At 41.8% G+C, this 7966-nt stretch overlaps 1 long non-coding RNA gene across 1 annotated transcript in view; it reads right to left on the reverse strand.

Moving 5' to 3' along the window:
* LOC135107209 (uncharacterized) overlaps positions 1 to 2219 on the reverse strand; it is a 44689-nt gene extending 42470 nt beyond the window's left edge. The window contains exon 1 of the long non-coding RNA XR_010271656.1: positions 2086 to 2219. This is a non-coding gene — a long non-coding RNA (uncharacterized LOC135107209). The remainder of the gene's footprint in view (positions 1 to 2085) is intronic.
* Between the last annotated feature and the right edge of the window lie 5747 nt (positions 2220 to 7966).

Consider the following 7966-nt stretch of genomic DNA (forward strand, 5'->3'; position numbering starts at 1 on the left):
CTTTCACTAAAAAGTTTCTTTGTAGCACACGCTTACCATCAACTCTCCTCAACTGCGAGTGCATAGGGCAGCTCTGTGTTGTGCCATGAGCCTCTGTAAAGGCTGCATTAAAAAGACTCCTGTCTCTGCTACCGTGGGTGCTGACTATAGGCAAAGAACTTATATGAAAAAAAAAATGACGGAGCATCTAGCAATGTTCATAGCAGTGTAGCAGATGTCTTCGCCATATCTGTAACGATGAAGAGAGGAACCACGGCATTTATGGACGAAGGTGACACACAGAAGTGGAAAAGATAGGAAGAAAATGCAAGGAGTACGAGTATTTTATTATCTAATATATTATAAACATATGTTGTATGTTTTGTAGTATTGTATTATCTCATGGTTACTATACTTTCTCTGAAGAGAACTTAAAGTGGAAATCATAGAGGATATAATACTCTTGCTTTAGTTCGAGTTTTCCTACCAGCTTCAACGTGGCGTTCTTATTTAAGTCGGAACAGTGAGTGTATTGGTCCTCAATAAGTGTACACCATCCCCAAGCCCCTGAGAGAATACGGAGACTCGTTCTACATTCGCCCAAGGCAGCCAAGAAGTAAACGGTCTTGCCAGTTGCTGAACATTATCGTCGAGGAAGGAAGGAAAACGGTTGCATTGATTTTACACTTACCGGACACACTGACCGGACCTGTGCTGCAATGGTGTGCATCCTGATGGATGTGTTTGCTGCGTAGTGCACTGTCCCGCCGGCCTTGTATTGCCAGTGTCTCCGACCCCAACGCGTGGCTCTCATACATGTATATAATCTTGACGTCCCGCGCCTGCGTCGCGGTGCAACTCGTCGGGCTCAGCCGCCCCTGGGAGGCCAGACTCAATTTGGAGGACTCCGTTTTTTCCTTTTTCCTTTTTTCTTTTTTTTTTTTTTTAGCTATTAGATTTAGCACTCGCTCTCTTTTTATCTGTAAATTGGCACTCTCCATTTTTGACATTAAAATTTTATTCTGCTGAGTTTGTTGTTAGTTTAGCAAAGAGGAAACATACTTTCGCTTGCCTCAGGTTCCTGAGGGCAAAGGTGCAGTGGAAAAAGCACTATGCCCATGCGTCTGTTGGACACACACACACACACACACACACACACACACACACACACACACACACACACACACACACACACATGAGTTGTATGTATATATATATATATATATATATATATATATATATATATATATATATATATATATATATATATATATATATATATATATATAGAGAGAGAGAGAGAGAGAGAGAGAGAGAGAGAGAGAGAGAGAGAGAGAGAGAGAGAGAGAGAGAGAGAGAGAGAGAGAGAGAGAGAGAGAGAGAGATTAGGTTTTTTGGTTAGGTATCAAGTCAGAACTCGAGAATGGTTACATACAAAACAAATTCAGATATAAAAGGACAGGGAAAAAGTTGTTCACAAATAGGACTCTGGGTGAGTGGGAAAAAAATCACAGTAGATTCTTAAACAGTAGAATGTTTCAAGAGGAGGCTGAATGAATTTATGGATGAAGATGGCAAATAGAAAGTTTTAGATCAGGAGAACTAGACCAACTGTCATTTTTGCACTCTCCTTATTTTCTTGTGTTGTTTTGTTCTTAGTTTACAAGTGAGGGCTTACAGCTCTGGTATTCCAGTGTAAGAGTAAGGCTTAGACGTTTGACACATCAGGCACGCCATCCTGTTACCGAAGAAGGACAGAATCTGCTCGTTCATCATTGAAAATCTTTGGACCTGAGCCGGTCGGGAACCTCAGGCTGACAGATGAAAACAAGAACTTTACCATTACCACTGAGGATTTAGAGCAATTGTGCGTATATGTATACGTATGTATTTGCATGTGTATGTTTAAGTACGTTTGTCTGTATGTGCATGCACATGTTTTATAACAGCGATTGTTGTGCCTCACTGTGTCAGTACAGCGGTGTCATGCAGTGTTACTGCCGTCACTGTTATAAGATGGGAATGGATGTTTGATTTGATACCCGTCCATGAAACTAAGTGACTCATCATCGTGACGTAATACAGTAACGCCGTGACGGCACTTACCTTTCCCTGGACGGCCGCTACCCACGCAGGAAATAGCTGAAACACCACACTCGTGGCTGAGAGGCACCACACGCCCGTCCGTCCCGCTGCCTGATTAGTTGTGCCCGTCCATGCTGCTGCCTCGTCGGTCCCGCGCTCACTCTAGTGTTGAATTCAGCGTAATGCCTTTCAGCTGTGCACCACAGTGAGAAATTTCACTCTTCCTAAAGCTCGTGTATAAAGTTTTACTGGGTTTCAAATGTCTTTATTTCCAGTTTTCGTCTGTCTGTAATTGGTTGGCCAAGTATGAATTAACTGCTGCTCTGGTGTTTGTGAGCCAGACAGACAAACACATCGGATGTCAAACACAGGTGTTGCATTGAGCACACACACACACACACACACACACACACACACACACACACACACACACACACACAGAGAGAGAGAGAGAGAGAGAGAGAGAGAGAGAGAGAGAGAGAGAGAGAGACGAGAGAGAGAGAGAGAGAGAGAGAGAGAGAGAGAGAGAGAGAGAGAGAGAGAGAGAGAGAGAGAGAGAGAGAGAGAGAGAGAGAGAGAGAGAGAAATTGATGAGAAAAGACTTAAAAAGTGTGAGTAACGAAGCTGAGATTGGTAAAGGATAAAATACTCAGTTAATTAGAAAGGAGAGAGTGAAAGGGAATAAGATAAGATGAAATTGGGAAACGCAGGAAAGAGAATTAAAATGGAGCGAATGAGAGAGAGAGAGAGAGAGAGAGAGAGAGAGAGAGAGAGAGAGAGAGAGAGAGAGAGAGAGAGAGAGAGAGAGAGAGAAAGGACAGATAGCACATCTGAACAAACAGACATGATAAAATATATTACAACACACAAAAACTAAAAAAAAGAAAAGACAAACAGCGAGAGAGAGAGAGAGAGAGAGAGAGAGAGAGAGAGAGAGAGAGAGAGAGAGAGAGAGAGAGAGAGAGAGAGAGAGAAGGTATATAACTAATTGAACAAGAAGAGACACAGAGAAAGCACACCACACACACACACACACACACACACACACACACACACACACACACACAGAGGCTGAAAAACCTAAATGACATGAGTAGGAACAGAAGCAGGAGAAAGGAGGCCAAGTCGAGGAAGTGAGGACTGAAAAGACTGGTGGTGGTGGTTGTGGTGTCTGAGGTTGGAGAGGGAGGAGGTGGCGGAGAGAGGGCACCATGAACCAACTGATGTGGGGAGGGTGGCGGGTAGGCGTTGACAAGTACGTGTACCATAAGGCTTTGTTGTGCCGAAGAAAAGATGTACAGGGCTGTATTTTAAAAGCAGCTAAGTGTTGGAATTGAAGAGGAAGAGGAATACAAAGGGATAGGATGGAAGTACAAACAGCAATAGACCTTGAATTCCTTATTAGCTTGTTTGAGTAACTATTAGTGAGAGAGACAGGATAGTACAGAAAAAAAAAGTGATGATGAAGAAGAGGAGGAGGAGAGAGAGGAGGACGAGGTGGATAATAGAAGAGTAGGAGAAAGGTGAAGATGATAATGAGTAGGAGGAGGAGAAGAAGGAGGAGAAGGAGGAAGAAAAGGAGGTGGATAATAGAGGAGGAGGAGGAAGGTGAAGATGAAAATGATGAGGAGGTGGAGAAAGAGGAGGTCGAGTAGGTGGATAATAGAAGAGAAGGGAGGAAGATGAAGGTAATGATGATGATGATGAGGAAGAGAAGGAGGAGGAAGGGGAGGAGGATAATAGATGAAGAGGAAGGTGAAGATAATAAGGAAGAGGAAGAGGAGAAGGAGAATGTGTGTGGGGAATGGATTTAAAAGCAGCGAGCTGGTAAAATAGAAGGAAGAGGAGGCGGAGGAACATTACGAAGAGGAGGAGGCAGAGGGAGACGTGAAAGACTAAGAAGAGCAAAAAGAAGGAGAGGATAACAACGACGAGGAAGAGTAAGAAGGACGATGAGGAGAAGGACGAAGACAACACTGAAGAGAATAAGGAAGAGGAAGAGAAAGAGAAGACAAAGGATGATGATGATGATGATGATAGTGGTGGTGGTGGTGGTGGTGAGGAGGAAGAGAAGGAGAAGAAGAAGAGAAAGCTAATGATGATAATAAGAAGGAGAAGGACGAAAAGAGAAAAGAAGATTAAGACAAAGAGGGGGAGGAGGAGGAGGAGGAGGAGGAGGAGGAGGAGGAATACAAAGGAATACAAAGGAATACAAAGGAAAGCCAAACAGCAACAGACCTTTTGGTCCTTGCAAGGCTGTTTGGTGACTACCTCTAACTAGCTACAGGGAAGAGAGACAGGACAGCATAGCAGAAGGCTCCTCCCCACCCACCACTCCCTCCAGCTTGCGCTGGCATGGAAGTAGTTGGGAAAAGTACCATGCAGTATGGAAAAACTGACATGGAATTTTCATAGGAAAGTATAAAAAGAAATTCTACTATTCATCCTACGGTGAACTCTATACTCATATCTGAAAGTTAATGCAATTTATAATAAAACGGGTGTCTGTAAAATAAAAGTTTATTAGTGAATTAGTAATTATTCGGACAAGAAGAGAGCTTGTTGGGGATTTGCTTTTAAATATTTGTCAATTCTATTTTTGAATGATTCAATCGTATTGCTGTTCACAATTTCTGCAGGAAGTTTATTCCATATATTTACTATACGATTAAAGAAAAAAATGTTGGGCCTCGTGAGATTTAAAACGTTTGGGTATAATCTTGAATCCATTATTTCTTGTTAGGTTAGAATGATCAATGGTAAAATATTTATGTGCATCAATGTTACTATATCCTTTGAAAATTTTGAATACTTCAATTAGGTCTCCTCTTATCCTGCGCTTTGTTAAACTAAATAGGTTTAGTTCTTCCAGTCGAGGAGGAGGAGGAGGAGGAGGAGGAGGAGGAGCACTCGTAGGAGGAAGAGGGGGAGGAAGAGCAGGAAAACAACGACGACAAAGACGAAGAGGGGGACGAGAAAGATGAGGAGGAGAGGGAGTGTGAAGATGAGGAATAGGAGGAGGAGGAGGAGGAGAGGAGGAGGAGGAGGAGGAGGAGGAGGAGGAGGAGAATGATGACAGCAACAGCAAGGACATCGACGAGTAGGGGAAAAGAAGACGAATCATTGTGATTTGGATGGATGGAGGGGAGTCATGATCGGAATTAGAGTCCGTTGCATCCACGAGTGGGAGAGGGAGAGGTGGTGCAAGGGAGCTAAATGAGATACGGTCCCTTTGTCACCCTCGCGGTTCAGGGGACGGCGGAGGAAGGTCACATTTCAAACCGGGACAGAGAAGAGAAAGCGAGAGAGAAAGAGAAAGGGAGAAAGAGACAGAGAGAGGAGAAAATCTTGTCAGTCAGTCAGTCAGGTGATTTCTTATTCTTTGATGTTTTTTAATTCATAATTGTATAAAAATATACTGAAAAAGCGAGAGAGTGAGAAAGAAAGAGAGGAAGGGGAAAGGAAGAATGTCAGATTATAAGTGTCATTATTATCATTATTATTTTTATTGTGCGGTAATTACGTATCTTCTCTATCTGTCTTGGTCTTTGTGTCTGCGTCCTCTGCCTTTGTCTCGCTTGCTTGTGCTTTCTTGTCTGTCTGTCAGTCTGTCTGTCTGTCTGTCTGTCTGTCTGTCTGTCTGTTTGTCTGTCTGTGTGACTCTTGTTTGTCCGTCTGGGTGTCAGTATATGTCACCCAATGTATATATGTGTATGTGCACGTGTGTGTGTGTAAGTGTGTGTGTGTGTGTGTGTGTGTGTGTGTGTGTGTGCGCTTATTTTGTTTACTTGTCTTTGTGTTTGTTTGTTTGTTTGTTTGTTTGTTTGTTTGTTTGTTTCTCTCTCTCTCTCTCTCTCTCTCTCTCTCTCTCTCTCTCTCTCTCTCTCTCTCTCTCTCTCTCCCCTCGATGCTTCCTCCAGCGAGTCATCATTTTTCCTCGTCACGCCTCACCAAGGGTCCCGCGCCCACCAGCCACACGCTCTTGTTTCATCACACAGTTTTAGTTTGGCGCATGAAAGAAGACAATTTGTGTTGATGCATATGTTACATTTCTTACCCGTCGCGGTCGTCCTCTGTGTGTGTTCTTGCTGGAGTTTCTGTATTGTTACGTTCTTTAAGGCCGCTTGTGTCCTGCCTAAATGTGAAGACCTTTCAGAAGCAGCAGGGATACACAAAAATACACACACACACACACACACACACACACACTCTCTCTCTCTCTCTCTCTCTGACTGGCTTTGTGCTAGTAATGCATATATTTCAAAATTTTCATCGCCATATTTTCTTAGCAAAAATTTTAAAATTTTCGCGTGGGATCAAACTGTAACAAGACAGAAGTCAAAACAAGAAAAAAAAAAAAACACCTCATATTCTTTCTCACATTTTAAAAGTTAAATTAGATTATTCAACTTATTTCGTAAAATTTTTCTCGCCTTGTCTCTGTTGTTGATATTCTCTGACGTGATATTAATCTTGGATAAATTGCAAAATATTTTCTTAAGTGTAACACAACTGTCAGGCTTATAAAGTTGTCAAAATAATAAGTAATGTGAATTTTTCTGTACTGTAACAAGGTGACAATGGTCGATAGAACTTCATTAGTTTCTAGGACACTTTTAGCCACTGGAAAGACCATTGCATAAATCAAGCTCACGTGGGATTTGTGCAAGTGAAGTTCCGCTCTGTTACCCGGTTTGTTTGTTGTTCTGATGTAAACATTTCCTTTTTCAGCGAGAATTTACCATGGTCAAGGAAAGGCCTTAACAACGCCACTGTCGGTGTGAAGGAATATTTTATTGCCTCTTGTCCTGTCGCTCCACGACAATTGCTTTTATTCAGTAATATTTTTTCTTTGTTATGGAAGGAAAGACTTGATATGTTGACAGCGTAGAGCTTGTGTCTCACCCTGACCTTGCCTCACTGAACTTATTCTTTTCCTTTTCCTGATTCTTATCGGCCATGATTTAAGACGAGTAATAATATCTGAATCCTGTCTGTAAGTCACAACATTGGAAATTGAGAATTTTCATAAGGAAGATGAATATGTTTGTTTCCTGATATATAAAAATAAAATGTTTTATAATCATATACATCAGTACCATTATTATGTACCTTTACCCAGCCTTACATAATCAAAATGCCTCACACAACCTCCTAAATGATTTTCTGGAAAGATGATAATAACCGCAGTGATTATTTTACATAATAATGAAGGATTCAGTGGAACCAGAAAAAAATAACTTCATCAACCAACGTGAGACGAGCGTAATTCTCCCGTAATTGCTAGTACGAGCAAAAAGAAAATTCTGGGAAATAGGAAGCGTAAAAACAAGAACTCTCGGGGAAAAAAAAAAGAAAAACAGAAGCCTAAAGTCATTAAAAAAATCCTCCACTGGCATGGCCTTTACATTTCCCTCAGCAAACTGACGTGAATGACACGAAAATAGAGCATCAGCATTCTAACAACACATCTTGATAAACTTGGTGCTTCATTAGTTAGTGGAAGCCGCGCCGGGTGTAATTAGGTTATAATCAAACCTGAAGCGGGGCCACTGCAAGCCTTCAAGTTTCAGGAAATTATATGATTTGGCTGATGAGTTCCTGGTAGAATATTCCTTTGAATATTCCAAGGCAAGTTTTCCTTCAATGACGAAGAAGAAGAAAAAAATAAAAAAATAAAGATAGGAAGTCTGATTAATTACTATTGGGATTCTAGCTTTCGGATAATGAGAGAGAGAGAGAGAGAGAGAGAGAGAGAGAGAGAGAGAGAGAGAGAGAGAGAGAGAGAGAGCTGTTTATTCGTTCGGTTCTAAACAGTCCCGGGCCCGAATTCAGAAACACTTTGCTTTCTTACCAACACAGGTAAGGCCACAGAGACGATTAGCCGGGTTCTCAAGACTCT

The sequence above is a fragment of the Scylla paramamosain genome, chromosome 15, assembly GCF_035594125.1.
Source record: "Scylla paramamosain isolate STU-SP2022 chromosome 15, ASM3559412v1, whole genome shotgun sequence".
NCBI classification, from domain to species: Eukaryota; Metazoa; Arthropoda; class Malacostraca; order Decapoda; family Portunidae; genus Scylla; species Scylla paramamosain.